Below are 16,148 nucleotides of genomic sequence, written 5' to 3'. Positions count from 1 at the left end.
AATATTCCAATCCATGTGAAAATGTATCCTCACAAAATTCCTTTTACAACATTTCTCTAAAAATCCCTGGATTTACTGGATTCTTAAAAATTAATGAATCTCAACATTTGTGTGTGTGTGTGTGTGTGTGTGTGTGATGGATTCCTTCTCAGAATGATGTTTTTAAATAATTAAGTGAAATGCTAAATTTCAGTCAGAGATCAGTGGAAATAAAGATGTATTTTTTTTTCCATTCAAGTTCAGAGTTCCTGAAATCTGCTTACCATCACAGAGACAGATGGGCTAAGAATCTCATGGACCTCAAATTCAAAACTTCTTCTCCAAATGTACATTATTTATATAACTGGCTATAAGATATAAACAATTTTTTTTATTAACTCTTCAAAGCACTTTCATTTGCATTGTCTCATTTGATCTTTCCCTAGGATGGTATTGTGCCCATTATAGAGATGAGGAAACTGGGATAGGGAGAAGCTAAATGAAGTAAGATTTATGGATTCAGAAATCATACCATCATATAAACTCCTGTAATTCAAGTTATTGAACTTCGCCTCCTTCTCCAGCTCCTTCTCCCTCTCCTCTTTCATTTCCCAGCTCTTTAAAAAGTTACCCATAGTTGTTGCCTTAAATTTCCTCATTAACTATTTTCTCCTCAGGCCTTTGAAAACTGGTTTTTGTCCCAATCCTTAGTATGGAATTACTCTCGTAGAGATCATTAATATGTTCCAAGATTGCTTGTCTTCTTTTCATTCTCTGCTTCATCCAAGTCAGATATAACTAACCTTGGCAAGTTCATTCACTTTCTTGGCTACAGCTATCACTGCAATTTAGGTGATTTCCTTGTCTCTAATTCTAGTCCTCTTCTAAGATAGAGATGTTTATGTCCAATTACTGTGATAGGATGCCTTTTCCTGAACGCACCCACTGCTACTTCAAATTTCACATAAAATAAAAATAATGTTAATAATAATAATGATATTTAGGTGATACTTTAAGATTTGCAAAAATGTTGCACCTGTGTTAATTCTCATAACAACCTTGGGGGTAGATACTATTATTATCCTCATTTTACTAGTCAAGAGGTTAAGTCCCTAGCCCAGTGTCACCAGCTAAGTGAGAATCTGAAGCAAGAGACTTGTTCTACTTGGAGTCAGTGGGAAGCTTTAAGAGCAACAAGTGGAAGTTGGAGAGAAGCAATTTAGGCTTGATTTAAAGAAAACCTACCTAATTCTGCTCTCTGAGGAAAGCAGTCAGTCCACTATGTCTCCATATACTATAAACCCAAACTGGTTATCTTTCCTCAGAATCTGTTCTCCCTTTTGATTTTTATGATTTCTCTTAGTGGTATGCATAATCAATCATTCCACTTCCATGTTCAAACTCCAATATTTTCTTTGACTTTCATTCCCCTTTACTTCTTGTAGGCAATACTAATCAAATCCCTCCATTTTCTACACTGTATTGCTCTTATTTCTGCTGTCACCAACCTAACAAAAGTCCTTCCTCCTCCTTCCCTGGCAGCAGCCTCCTGACTTCTTTCCAGCTTCACTCTTCCCTTCTTTAATCCAGAGTCAAGATGATGGCACTCTTGTGGATAGATCTGTTCAACCTACTCCTTTGCTAAAAATCTTTCAACTATTACCAAATTAATTGTTTCTTAAATCAATGCAAACATTTTTGTTTAAAGAACTCCATAATCTGTCACCATCCTACTTTCTGTATTTATGCTTCAGTGGAACTTAACCTCCAATATTTTGCATCTTCATGTTTTGCTCTTTACACTTTGAATAATAGGATTTCCCTTCCCCTAGTTTGCCTATTGAATTCTTATCATTCCTTTGAAATTCAACTTAAATCTGCTTTGATCTCTATGTTGTCAGTGTGTGTGTGTATATATATATATATATATATATATATATATATATATATATATATATATATATATCTGTGTGCGTGTGTCCAACTAACAGACTGTGAACACTATAATGTAGGAAACATGTTTTAGCCAAAAGATGTTTCTACTTCCATGTCTACTCCAGGGCTCTGAAGTCAGGGGTCTTTAATGAAGGTTAATCCATTGGAATTGAATTCCTCCCTCCAGCTAAAGTGAATAGCAATGTCTGCAAAAAGAGTGAGACCAGCCCCAGTGAGGTGAAGACCTTAGGCAAGCATCTGTTGAGATGGAGAAGCAACAGATGATTTCACAGCTTCTTTTCTCATCCCCCAGAGGAACAATATCAGAAATAGAGAAAGACTCAGAGACAGTTTGGATTAGATATCCCCTGATGCCACTTTCAATTTTTGTGATTCCATGAAATGTAAAGCTCCATTTCATCTGAATGATCCCAGGTATTATCTCTACAATATATCTCTTCCACTTTCAGGATGGGGATGCTGTACTTTCTTTCATCCTTATAGGCCTGTATTAGCTGTGTGACCTTGGGCAAATTACTTAATCACTCTGAGCTTCAATTTTCTCATTTGCCAAATGGAGAAAATAATGGAAACTCACAGAGTTGCTGTAAGGTTCAAATGAGATAATGTATGAAAGGTACCTGAAGGTGCCATCTAAATGTGGATTATTAATTTTGTTAACCAGTGACTTCAATGTTATAAAAATTCCTGGTGAGGGAAATCTATGGTACTAATGTTGCTTAGGAACTGTTATGTAATTTATGATCTAAGAGAGATGCCTGCGACACTGATAAGTTATATGACCTGCCCATGGTCACAAAGTCAGAGGCATCCTGACTCTAAGACCAGCTCTCTGTCTCCTGTGTTTCCTGCCATCATTTTCAACAATGTCCTCAAATAACTAGACTTGGGAACATTTTTTCAGACTTGGAAAATAAAATGATAGAATTAAACATGGAGCGAAAAGTTCTCTGAAACATGATTCTTTCTACCTTTACTGCAATTTTTATTTTCAAGCTCAATTCAAACTTATGACTAGGATTGTACTCCAAATATATTAGCTGTAAACACAATATGAGGATAGTAAATAAATTCTACCACGTTCTGTATTACTCAGTGGATGGAAGTTATTGTTCTAAGGGAGCAAGTGGATAATTTTCTCACAGCATCTTTTTCATCTTATGAGTCCCTGCTCAAAAAAAATCTTCAATGGCCCATTGAATCATGTCTGTGATATCAGCCTCTTTTTGGCTTCCCAAAACTCCCCCTAATCTAGGCTCCATGCTATCAACTCAGCCTTACTAGATCTTTCTTTTTCTTCAAAGTTATATGATGAATCCAGTTAACTGAGGTGTCTGAGTTGACTGACTTGACTGAACCACTCTAGCTCAGTCATGAGCTTCCTATCATCCTAACACAACAAAGCAAGATCAGTCATATAGGCTGGCAGGATCATAGAATGAAAGAGATAGAAAATTATAGAGAGCTAGTTCAACTTTTTCATTTTATAGAGTGGAAGTATAAAGTCTAGAGAGGGGAAGTCACTTGTCCATGGTTAAACAGTCAGAAAGTGGCAGAACCTGGATAACAAGTCATATAGACTTATGCTGTATGCTCCCTTCACAACATCCTACTGACTCAGATGGAGCTGGGAGAAGGTGACTTTTCTGTGCCAGGATGCCATAGGTAAATGTGGACTTTGCTATCACATTAATATCATATTGCTGAGTTTGGAAGGGAAATCTCTCCATTGACATATGGTGTAATTGTATACCACACAATGCAAATTCCATCCAAACATCTATAAACCACTAGAATCTGAGCCCTGGGAATAGAAGGAATGAGAAATTCAAATGGTAGTCAGTCTCCATGCTACTGGAGATACTAACATGATAATTTAATGACTAAACAATTGAATATATTGGCTTTCCCCTGAGCTTTTACAATTTTTGCATATAAATTGTTTTGCAAATAATGTTTAAATTTAGCTGTGAATACCACTAGGCCCAACAAGCCCAGAAATAGAACAACTCAAATGAGATCAATCCAATGGTAAATTGTATTTTAAATAGAAGTAGAGTACTTTGGTGGAAAAATATCTGGGCTTGGAGATTAGGGGAGCTCTGACTGAATTTGGCTGCAAGACCTTGGACAAGTCATATTTGACATCTCTGAAGTCTCATTTTCCTATGCTTATAAGCTTTAATGGAGCTTCCTACAGGATAAAAATTCCTCTGCAATAAAATTCTGTTATTAGCATTTAATACCTTTCACAGTATAGTTCTTTATTGAATTACTTTTTCAGACTGACCTCATACTACAGTTATCCAGTCCTTGACATTTTGGCCTATTTGGTATTCCTTAGATGGAGTATTCTGCTTCCTACCTCCCTGACTTTGCATGCACATCCTGTCCCTTTCCTCCTCACTACCATCTCCTAGAATTCATAACATATTTCAAATGCCACTTCCTAGAAAAAGTCCTTCCTAAATTGTTAGTGTTTTCTTTGTCCAATCATTTTTTTAAAATAGATTCTTCATTTACTTATCTGTATGTATATGTTTGCACAGCTTCTTGAGGGCAGGGACTCTTTTAAGTCTTTATTTCCTATTTATTTCCTAGCACAGTGATTAATACTTTTTAGTCACTTCAATCATATCTGATTATTTTTTGACTCCAACTGGGATTTTCTTAGTAAAGGTATTGGAGTAGTTTGCCATTTTCTTCTCTAGCTCATTTTATAGATGAAGAACTGAGGCAAACAGAACCCTGTTCTGTTTCAGAACCCTGTGTGACTTGGTCACACAGCTAGTATCTGAGGTCAGATTTGAACTTAGATCCTCTTGATTCCAGGCCCAGATCTCTATCCACTCTGCTATCTAGCTGCCCTGAATACATAGTAAGTGCTTAGTTGAAACAATTGCTATGTATCTGTAAATTAAGAAGAAAATTGGTAACAGTTATCTTCCAGGATGTCATTCATGCATCACTTAACTTTTAATATATGTACTATCTGATAATTATCATTATGAGTTGCTATGAAATTATAATCTAACTTAACATAAGAAACTGAAGTGGGGATGGGGAAGATGCCAACCTGTGTTTTGGTCATCCTCAAGTTGTCATATTGATTTTGGACAAATAGGCTCCTACTGTAAAGACTGCACCCTTTATTTGCCTAACAAAAATAACAAACATAGACAATCAACAAGGTGTAGTTAGTAAGACCTGAGTTTAAATGTTGTTCCTGAGATATAATAGCTTGGGCAACTCAACCACTCTTTCCCTCAGATAGCTAAGATTTTAAGTTGCAGACAAGGTGCTGATTTGTTTCAATGGAAGAGATTTCTACATAGAGATACTCATATAGGTAACATCAGTCAGTCAATGTATATTCATTAAATGTTTTCTTTGTGATTCTCAGTTGAGGAAACTGAGGCAGACAGAGGTTATATGACTTGACTAGGGTCACACAGCTAGTAAGTTTCTGACACTAAACTTGAACTCAGTTCTTTATGATTGGGCCCAGAGCCATCCTTTAGCTCCCTTATCAAAAAAGTTCCCGTTCTCAAGGTGCTTGTGATTATACATAGAGTATCTGGAAGGTAATTTCATACAGGAAGGCACTAGATGTTAAGGAACACAAGTCTGTATTCTTTTATCCAAAACTAAAAGATAAAATTTAAGTCATTATATTCCCCTTTCCTTGTCTTACATCTAGCACTAACTATTACTGCTTAGACTCATCATCAAGAATCATGTGGTGAGCATAGGACATAGCACTCTGTATAGGGCGACATTTGAATCTCAAAAAATTTCTTAAGTGTGTGAGGCATATTCCTGCTTTGCATAAGGTTGGACAAAATGATTTCTTTAAGACTCTCCCAATTCTCAGATACTAATAAAATTTTATTAGGAAATAGAGTAACCCCCATTAAGATACCATACTTAGCCAGTGGTTGTGGAAATCAGGTCAGCCATGAGGTAGCATGACACTCAGAATGGGGTGAGGTGGAGGTGATTTTCAAGGTGAGTAGACAAACTGCTCACCTTGCAGATTTTCATGGTGACTGTAAGGTTCATGAAAGCCTCTTATAGCCTGTAATATGATTCTTTTATTTCACAGGAAATGTACACTTCAGAAGAATCAACCCCAATCTCACAGAAAGTTTTTTTATTCTCATTTGTAAATTATAGGGCAAGCTGAGGCTTTTTCTTCACTATAACTCATTCCCCCCCCCCCAAACCCCCATAGTCTCACAAATGAGTATCACAACAACACTTGATGGAATATGATAGACTAGGGAGTAAACACTTCAGCACCTTTGGATGGATAATTCCGTTCTGAACAAAAGACAAAGATTAAAATAGGGAAAAAAAAAACAAAGCAAAGGAACTTAAAAGAAAGAGCAGTAGAAGTAGAAAGGAGTTTTCTCTAGATCACTTACTATGTGGAAAAATAGGTTGAATTGTATTTGAGGAACCTTCAAGAGTGATTTTTAACCAGGCTGTCAAAATGATCTCAGAGGTAAAGCTCTGGAGGGAGGGAATTGCTCAGAGATTTGGAGGAATTGTACCATAAAAGCTACCTTAGTTGGATTAGGGTGGATGGCCCATTGAATCATGTCTGTGATTCTGCCCCCCAGAAGGGGGGCAGAATAAAGAACAATGGCTATGGATTTTAGGTCCAGCTCTGTGACCTTGGGCAAAGCATTTTTCCCCCTGGGTTTTGGTCTCTTCAGTTAAAAAAAAAGGTAATTTGATAGCTTTGTGTAGTTTCTACCATGTTTTTGGTAGGAAATTGATAAGCTGGAAGTCATTAGGAGAGTAGTCAGAGTAATGAAGAATCTTGAGTTCTTGGCATATAAAGATTGATGGAAAGACATGTAGCTGTTAAGCCTAGAGAAGAAAAGTCTTTGGATGAACATTATGATTCATTTACTAGTAAATTATAGTACTAGGCTTAACCTTAGAAATTAAAATTATGCATCTGCTAGTTGCTACTTATTTGAACTTAGATAAGTAATTAACCTTTTTCTCCTCAGCTTCCCCTTCTGTAAAATGAGTTAGAGTAAATGACCTCCTAGTTCCTTCTCGTTTGAAATCTTTAAAGAATTTGAATGGCCACCAAATGACAGAAATTAGATTTATTCTCTACAAGGCAGAATTAGAAAAAATGAGGGAAAATTAAAGAGAAGTAAATTTATGCTTCCTTTGCTGGAAAACTTTCTAACAATTGGATATTTTTAAAAAATGGAATGGATTGCTTTAAATGGTCTTGGGTTCCCTCTCTCACTAGAGGGGAATGTAAGCAAAGAATGATCATTCATTAATTGAATATGTCATAGAGGAGATTCTTGATCAGGTTGAGCTTGATGTCCTTGAGGCCCCTTCTAACTGAACTTCTGTGAGGGTTGGGAGCAGATTTCTTAGGTCTCTTTCCAGGTGTGCCATGCCATGATTCAATGAGAGATGCTGTCTGAATTGGTATTTTCTTTTGGAGCTTGTCAAGGTTGCATGGTTCCAAGATCCCCTTGAGTTCTAAGGATGGACACGCTTTAAGCTCAGGACTGAAAATGGTATCATCAGAATGATCTTCCACATGATTGCCCTCCCTCCCTCTACAGATGTGCTAGCTCATGTTCTCCATGTGGTTTCAGTGAGCCCATCCCCACAGATGGAACAAATGGGCTGGAGCTGATACATATTCAGGTGCATAAAGAATTATTCACAGTTTCTGCATCAATGCCAGCTTCCTTTTGCCTTGTTAGCAATTTTATGAACCCTCCTCTCCACCTGCACCTCTGCACTGACTCCTTCCATTCAACCTAATCCTGAGGAGGCCTCTTGGTGATATACACATACATAAGTTGTGTTGCCTTCTCTGTTGGAGGTTTCTAAAACATTCAATTTTTTTTAGAAACAAATAAGAGTCTCTTTAATAATAACAACTCACATTTTTTATTTCTTTCAAGTATACAAAGCACTTTATTCAAAGCAGTTCTGTTGGGTAGGCAATATGTTCATTATCACATCCATTTTTGTAGCTAAAGAAAATGATCCCCAATAGGCTAATGGTTGTACCAGTTGGGAAAAGTCAAGGTCAGGATGTGAACTCTGATCTTCTGACTTAGTTCAGTGATTTTCTCTTGCATTCAGATTCACAGATTCATAATTATCCACAAGAAGTGACAAGATTGTCCAATTGCCTCATTTTATAAGTAGAGAAACCAAGGATCAGGAAGAAGAAATAACTTGCTCAAGATGAAATATGAAGGTACTGACAAATAAATGACTAGACTTGTGTCTCCCAAGCCTCAGTCTAGCACTCTTGCAGTTAGATCAGGGATTCTTAATTTGAATTTTGATACATTTCAGGGTTGTACAAACGTGGATGGGAAAAATTATGCCTTTATTTTAATTCTTCAGTACTTATACAGGGTCCAGAACATAGTAAGTATCTAATGAATGCTTAATTTGATTAATCTCGAACTTCAATTTAGCATTTTCTTCAATTATTTAAAAAATTATTCTGCTAAGGAGTCCTTAGGCTTCATCAGATGTTAAAGGGGTCCATGGTATAGAAAAGATGAAGTATGCTCCTTCCAATTCTGTGATTTTAGCTAATTCTTAAGGCACAGATGGTACCATGATGTGGGGTTTCCTCTCCTACCAACAAATAGCAGGTCCTAATATTACTGTTAATGAATGCTACTTTCTGCCTTGCTGATAAAGCTTTAAAGTGACACTTTAGTAAGTGATGATGACAATGTTTCTTTTATTTTTCAACTTTTCAGAATGTGTCTGAAATTTGGCGGATGACTGGCTTCAGGTGCCCAATTACAGGCTTTTGGCACAGTTCTAATTAAGTCACTTACGTATGCTAGCTGTCCTATACTTAGTGAAAACAAATGCCTTGAGAGGCAGGCTGGCTGCTGGAATGAGAGGATGTCACAGAAGCTTCACTGTTAGCGAGTCCCTGACCCTTGCTGAAGAGCTGAAGTCCTGCTCCTTGGATCACTTAGAAGGCAATAGAATGGAGGAGTACCAGATGGGGAACTGGGAGTATCTCTAGAAATGGATATCCTTAACTGGCTATGTGACCTTCAAAAAGTCATTTCCCCCCTCTCTAGATCTCAGTTTCTTCCTCAAAGAATTTACCAGATGATCATTAAGAACTCTTCCAACTCATGCTATGATTAAAAGTGCATTATAAACTGAGTTATGGTGTGATGATTCCTGCATAAATCCATAAGTATAGGAATGAATACATTCATGTATATATTACATATTCATTCATTCATATATGTGAATATATGCATACTCATTCATTCAATATACAGTTATCAAATGCTTACTCTATGTTAGGCACTAGGGATACAAAGAAAAAAAATCAAACATTCCTGACCTGAAGGAGCTTAAATTCTTTCGAAAGAAACAACATATACACAGAGAAAAATTAAATACAAAATATAGATACAGTAGCTAGAATATTACTTCCATGGAAGGGGAATTAGCAACTTGTGGAGGCAGTAGTTGGAAGGAATCAAGAGAGGCTTCTTAAGAGAGAAGGTACTTTGGTGGAGGTTTGAGGTAAGCTAGAGATTTTTATGAGGCAGGAGTTCGAGGAAGCATTCCAGGCTTTAGGGTTCAACTTGAGTAAAAGGCTGGAAGTTGGAGATGGGATTTTGTATATAGCAATAATAAGAATTTCAGTTTGACTGGATCCTATAATGAATTAAGAAGAGTTAGGGGAAGTGATCCTGGCAAGGTCCCTGGAGGCAGATTGTGAAAGACCATAACTGACAAATAGTAATTAGCATTTTATCCTAGGGACAAGAGAGAAACACTGATGCTTCTTGAACAGGTGATAGTCTAAGACCTGTACTTTAGGGAAGAGTACCTGATTCAGGGTTAAGAGATGGGTTCAAATCCTGCCATTGATATTAACCTCAATAGTTTCCACATTTGTAAAATGGTAGAAAAATTTGCATTTTGTGTCTCACAGAATTGTGAGGAAAGAAACACTCCATATATGTCCATGAATGTTTATAAATATTTCAAAATCCCATAGGCTGAAGACATATACACAAAATAATATCTTCCCTGCTGTAGGGAGGACTGATGATTAAGCTATTACAATGATAAAGCAGGATCCTGAAGCAGTAGGACATGGAATGGGTAAGGTCTTAGTATACTGTAAGGAGACTGGCCACATGGAGTGCTTCAGGGAACACAAGGACCATAATAGGAAATCCTCGGTTAAGAGGGCAGTGTTAGGTGCATAAAAGAAAACAGGGAAGTTATGTGGTAGTCCCAAAGAAAGGCTGGCATGGAGCCATTCTTTGATAACCATCTCAAACTTTATGAGTAAGAGACAATATCTGTAATATATAAATATGTTAAACACAAATGTACAATTCTTTTTTTTAGGTTTTTACAAGGCAAATGGGGTTAAGTGGCTTGCCCAAGGCCACACAGCTAGGTAATTATTAAGTGTCTGAGGCCGGATTTGAACTCAGGTACTCCTGACTCTAGGGCTGGTACTCTATCCACTGTGCCACCTAGCCACCCCCAGAACTGTACAACTCTTGCCAGACTGTTTATCATCATGGAGGGGGAGGAAAGGGAGGGTATTAGAAAAATGTGGAACTCATGAATTTGTAAATGGATGAATACTGAAAAACTACCATTGATATAAATGGAAAAATAAAATAAAATTTTATTTAAAAAAAGAGGCAGTCTCATAATAGTTAGGATTCTGGCCTTGGAATTAGCAACACAGATTTACTCTTTTCCTTTCACTCATGCCAGCTATATCATCATAGATGAATTAGCCTAACCTCTTAGTTTGTCTGGCAGTTTTCCAGGGGTAGTTGCTCATCTGCTGGTCTGCATAGATTGAAAAGGTTTCCATACTGGGGGCTCTCTTCTCTGAAATCTACACAGACATAGAGACACACATACAAACACACACACACACACACACACACACACACACATCCACCAAATCCCAAATGCAAGCATACTATGATATACCTTCTCCCACCCCTCCTTCAGATCTCACTGAAGTTTGTTGCTTTCTTCAAGTGCAATCTCACACTTTTTGTCAACCCAGAAATCCAAGCACATAAGACGATCTTCACGGAATTCTAGCTGCTCACAATAGCTTCAGTGCCTGACTAGACATCCCTAACTAGAATTCCATTGCCAATATTTAGTGTAACTTGAGAGGATCACCCCAGGCAATGATAATGTCTTTTTACCCTCTAAGGGAAAAATAGGGGCAGAGGTGGCAAGATCATTTTTTAACAGAAATATTTATATTTCAATAGGACCACCAATTATATCTCTATTATTAATGAGCCTAGCAGAAGCAGATGAAAAATTGAACACTCCCTTGTGAGGAATGGGAGGGAGAGTTGGCTAAGCAAGCCCTATTTGTCACCTTTTAGGTTCACGAGGAAATATTGAGCCTGCTTATCAAATTTTTCCCTGGAAACATTGTTAGGCTACAACATAAAACAGCTAGAAAACAGCAGGAGGGGTCATGCAACAGAGTGATTAAAACCAATCACAGATGTTCCTTCACCTTCCTCAGCCAAATGGATGATCAGCTTCTTCTTCCGACATATCTCCTGGGTCGGAGTTTTTGGAAAAGCTAAGGCTAGTGCTTAGATATGGGATGTTGTGTGAAAGATCATCAGGTACTTCCCTCTATGCTGTCTTTTATGATGATGATCATCATGATGATGATGATAATGTTGTCCTTCATTCTTGAAGACCATGACATGGGGAGGGTGAAACCAGGACAAGCACATAGATTGGATTTTAGTGAGGGGTGCTGGGCTAAGTCACCAACTTCACTTTCTCCTCCAGAGTCATCTGGGTCCAGTGGTCAGATATGAATCAGAATGACTGGAAATGGGCCTGGGATGTTAGGCAGTCAGGGTTAAGTGGCTTGCTCAAGGTCATGCAACTAGGTAATTATTAAGTATCTGAGGTCTGATTTGAACTCAGGTCCTCCTAACTCCAGGGCCAGTGCTCTATCTAATGTGCCATCTAGCTGACCTGTCTTTGATGAACATGGGACCCTAAGGACCTAAGATTATATTCCCAGTCCCATATGTGTTTATGAATTAATTTATCAATAAAAATATTTCTTATAAAAAGAATATCATCATAATTCAGTATTTACAGAATCAGGTCAATGTTTTCCATCAGTATTCTGACTGCTGTCTTTATTAGGTCCTCAATTTTCTCTAGTATGGCCATGCCTTGATATGGTATCTTTTATTTTTGGCAGGGCAATGGGGTTAAGTGACTTGCCCAAGTCACACAGCTAGGTAATTGTTGTGTTTGAGGTTGGATTTTAACTCCTGATACCAGGGCGGGAGCTACATCCACTATATTATCTAGTTGCCCCTTGATATGATATATTTAAAAGGATGGTTATATCTTTGACCTTGTCTGTCTGTCTGTCTGTCTGTCTGTCTGTCTGTCTGTCTCTCTCTCTCTCTCTCTTTCCCTCTCTCTCTTTCCTCTCTCTTTGATCTTCTTTGTATATGAAACTATCCCTTCTCTCCCCAGTCTCTTTTGCTGGTCATACTCACTTGCTGAGAGAACTCTCCAAAGTTCTGTCCTGTCTTCTTTTCTCTTCCTTCTATACTGTCTCACTTGGTGATCTCATTTTTTTTAAAGGATAGGGATTATGGGTGTGTTTGTAGACATCAGGGAAGGATCCAGGATATAGAGAAGAGAGACTGGATATGATATTGGAGGGATCTAATCTGGTAGAGAAGATGGGAGAAGATATATTCAAGGGTGTATGTAGAAGACTTTGGCAAGGAAAAGGATCACCTCTTCATCCAAGACCTCAGTGAAAGAGATGACATGGAACTAAAGTCTGAATGACGTGAGATGAGGAGGAGAAAAGATGGTGAATCACCTTAATTTTTTCAAGTTTAAGGCAAGGTCCTCCACTGAGAGGGAAGGGTTTGAGACTTGAGAGGAAAGATAAGAAGGGTTTGAACTTGGCTATAGGAAAGTGATTTGATTAGCAACGAATAGATTTTTTTTTCTTGCTGCAGTGAGGTGCCAGTTGAGATAGTCAATAATAGTCAATAAACGTTTATTTAGCACTTCCTATATTTCAAGCACTATGCCAAACACTGTAAGATTAAATATCATCAGTTTGCAGTGGGTCTAATCAGCATAATCTCATGGTTTCCACCAGGTCCTTTCTGCAGCATGTGAATGGGAGCAAAGGAAGGGGAAGTCAACCCTACTCATGGGAGTCACCCTTCTTCTGTTAGGGGTTTCTGGCTGAGTCAGGGTAATGATGGTTGTGATAGGTGGTGGTGAAAGAGGGGCAAATTTGTTCAGTGAACTTCATTCACAGCCATTCAGGTTCTCTGCAGTCAATGCCCACATTTCTGTTCACTCCCCTGGCCCTAGCTAACAACGGGTCCGTGCCAGTATTGACTCAGGATGGCTAAAAGACTGCAACTTTACAAATATGCCAAAAAACACTGGACTGTCTGGAAGGTAAGCCTCCCAGGAATCCTTCCCTGGCTGAGTACCTGCCTGACTAGGAAGCTGGGAGAGGTGGGGTGGTGGAGGTAGAACGTTCTCCCCTTTCTCCCCACCCAATTTCATACATCCTTTTCACCCCCCCCCCAAGTTTCTGTCCGTTCACTCAGATATTTTGATTTAGGACCAGAGACTTAAGGAGTCAGAAACAAAGATCCCGTCTCCTGGGTTTGCCAATAAAAGCCAGAAGCTTTTGAAAGATCAAAGTTCCAACTGGCGCCCAACCCCCCCCCCCCCAGCCCCTATGTAAAGAACAGTGAGAGAAGCATTTCCGGAGATGAGGAGGGAGAGGTCATGGCAACAGAACAGTGAGGGGGCTTTGCTAAATAAGCATCACTCAATTGGACTTCTCTTTTCACAATGAGTGCATATTTATATGATTATTTCTTTCTCTTCCCCCTTCCTGGATCCTCTCTCCCTTCCTCCCCTATCTTCTGTTGAATGCAGCCAGCCCTGGTGGTTGCTAGGGAGCAACAAGTACAGGGATGCAGCCGGGGCTTCAGCTTTGCTGCAGCCTCCGGAATGTTCACTGAATCCACGTAAGAGGGACCAACGTTAGGGGGCGCTTTGGGTTTGTGGTTGTGGCTCCATTTCCCAAAGGGAACACTGGAGTGTCTGGGCTTGATTCTGGAAAGGACTTTTCTTTGTCTCTGGCTTCTCCATCTCTCCAGGCTGAGGATGACATTTCTTTCCTAATGAGGTGTGTGTGTGTGTGTGTGTGTGTGTGTGTGTGTGTGTGTGTGTGTGGTATGATACACCTCCAGCTAGAGGACTATTAAGGAAAGGGAAGGAAGGGAATGAGCTGTACTATTAATTCCAATCCATTCTGTACAACACCCCTAGCTTAAGCTTCCTAAAACTCCATTTTTATTATAAAACCCCTTCTTTCCAACTATGGTCTATATCTATAGCTATATCTCCACACCCACATATATACATAGATATGTACCATGATATGACATAAGTATAATTACATTCTTGACCTGGTTTGTATGTATATATTTATATCTAGAGTGACAGATAATTATTTCAAGGCTATGAAAAAATCCTTTCCTTTCTCCAATATGGTCCATGTATCTAAGCAATCACTCCTACTCTCTGTCTTCCCCATTCAGCCTTAGACTGAAACTCAAAATTTCTTCAGTGATTTGTTTCTGCATATGTATTTTTTTCTTTTTGCCCTGACTTATGATTTCATTTATGTAGGTAGCTCCTGGTGGTTAAAACTTATGATCTTAAGATAGTTGCTGAAAAGTGAAATATTCACAGTCATATGGCTGATATGTGTTACAGTAAAGATATAAACTCAGGACATCCTGACTACTCTATCTACTATGCCAGGTTATCTCTCATATAATACATTTCTATTATCAAAGAATTTTGAGGGAAATTCAGCAACCATCCAACTATTTAGATGAAGGAATCCCCACTATAACATGCTTGACAAGTGGTCTTGTGGTTGAACTCTTCCAGTTTAATGAAAACTATTGAAATTTAAATACTAATTATAAAAAATCAATTAGCATTAATAATGCTATTAATCTCCTACATAACTCTTTAAGACATCCATATTAAACAACCAACTAAATTTAATAACATCTTGTTAAATTTAACTGTCTTGTTAAATCTGAATTAAATGTATCTTGGAAAAACTGTTTAAATCATTCCTGAAGGTTTCAAATTGTCTGCATATTTTAGAAGTCCAACAATATCTGCCCAAGTTGTCATTGGTCTGTGGCTTGATCTGTATGTACTAGCATCCATGTATATGCAAATGTTCTTCAATGTGACTTTATTAATGCAGTTCCTCCTGTCTGCTACCACTTAGATTAGCCCATATTCCACAGAGCCAGAAATCTGTCTGCTCTGATTGCCAAGGCCATAAGCCCAATGAAATATAGCAGAATTTTGTAGCAGTAACAAAATGCTTGCCTTGGTGACTGATAAGTCCCTGGGAGGACTCATGCATTTCAGCAAGAACAGAAGGTCCTCTAGAAACTGAACTGGGGATAGAAAAATTTGTGTAAAGACATATAATGAAATACTATACCCAATACATTAGGTAAAACAACCTCCACAAATCAGAACCAGAATATCTCCAGAGGGACAGGTAGAATTTGAGTACCAGTATCTAGAAGCAGATTTTTTAAAAACCATATATAACTGAACACCCTCCCCATCAAAAAGTTTAGACAATGGGGCGGCTAGGTGGCGCAGTGGATAAAACACTGGCCCTGGAGTCAGGAGTACCTGGGTTCAAATCCGATCTCAGACACTTAATAATTACCTAGCTGTGTGGCCTTGGGCAAGCCACTTAACCCCATTTGCCTTACAAAAACCTTAAAAAAAAGTCTAGACAAATGTGCAGGTGATTGCTTTCTGGGCTACATGAAGCTGATGTCAAGATTAAGGTCACATCCTCTTCTTCCATCCCTTCCCCCCATGTTGGTTAGTAAAAACAAACAGGAACTTAGAACTTCTCTCAAGTCACTCATTGTAAAAGGCTTTGGGATGTTTATTGTCTCAAATGTAGGTTGGGAGAAAATTAACTAGTCCCATATTTTGCAGGGGTTTTGAAAGACAGAGCATAAAAATATTTCCTTCTCCCTGGATGGAGAAACTAGTTTGTTTTATGATGAGAA

General features: G+C 38.3%; 1 protein-coding gene and 1 long non-coding RNA gene across 5 annotated transcripts in view; one reads left to right on the top strand and one right to left on the bottom strand.

Annotated features, from left to right (window-relative positions):
* Positions 1-16,148, bottom strand: part of ATP10B (ATPase phospholipid transporting 10B (putative)) — a 304,974-nt gene that overhangs the window by 216,745 nt on the left and 72,081 nt on the right. The gene's annotated exons all lie outside the window — the stretch shown is intronic.
* Positions 8,070-9,135, top strand: LOC141518234 (uncharacterized). Its single transcript, XR_012477129.1, has 2 exons — positions 8,070-8,191; positions 8,712-9,135. It is a non-coding gene; the product is annotated as an uncharacterized LOC141518234 (long non-coding RNA).

This window comes from Macrotis lagotis, chromosome 1, assembly GCF_037893015.1.
Source record: "Macrotis lagotis isolate mMagLag1 chromosome 1, bilby.v1.9.chrom.fasta, whole genome shotgun sequence".
In the NCBI taxonomy this organism is placed as follows: Eukaryota; Metazoa; Chordata; class Mammalia; order Peramelemorphia; family Peramelidae; genus Macrotis; species Macrotis lagotis.
This window is presented reverse-complemented; position numbering and strand designations above follow the sequence as displayed.